Here is a 779-nt window from a genome sequence, read left to right on the forward strand (position 1 = left end):
GCTGTGCAGTGAGGAGCTCCGTCAATAATAACATGGAATAACAGTCTAAGCAGTCTCAGTGGATGTTGCTGGAACTCTGAAACACATATAAAGGAATATTTGGAGGATTGGAGAGCTTACAGCTAGGGGAATTTGTAGGAGAATCTTGAAATCCATTGTTTCCTAATTCAAGATGCTCACCTATTCCCAGAGCCAACATCTTGGGAGAGAAAATCTAGATTGTATCAGGATTGATATTGAAATATAAAGTGACAGTTTTTACATAAAACCAAACGGCCACCACTTGTCTGTCTGTCATGCTGTGGTGGCTTGAGTTGCTGAGATTCTGAGGGCTATGCCACCGGTATTTTATATAAGCAACAGAGTCACCCATGGTGCAGAGGTTTCAGATAAGCTTCCAGACAAAGACAGACTAGGAAGAAAGAGTGATGAACTAATTACAAATCGTTAGTCACTGAAAACCTTACGAATAGCAGAGAAACACTGTCAGATACAGGGCCAGAAAATTAGCCCCTCAGGTTGGAAGGCACTCAAAATGCATCTTGGGAAGAGATGCCTCCTCAAAAAAGAGTTGACCGTGATGACGTAAATGGAGTTAAGCTCATGGGAGAAACAACCACAGAACCTTCATTTGCTGATAGGGCACAACTCAAAATGAAGAGAAACAGCTGTATCAGCCATTGAAAATCAGAACATGGAATGCACGAAGTATGAATCTGGGAAAATTGGAAGTTGTCAAAAATGAAATGGAACACATAAGCAGCGATATCTTAGGCATT

The sequence above is a fragment of the Chrysochloris asiatica genome, unplaced genomic scaffold (assembly GCF_000296735.1).
Source record: "Chrysochloris asiatica unplaced genomic scaffold, ChrAsi1.0 scaffold00661, whole genome shotgun sequence".
NCBI lineage: Eukaryota > Metazoa > Chordata > Mammalia > Afrosoricida > Chrysochloridae > Chrysochloris > Chrysochloris asiatica.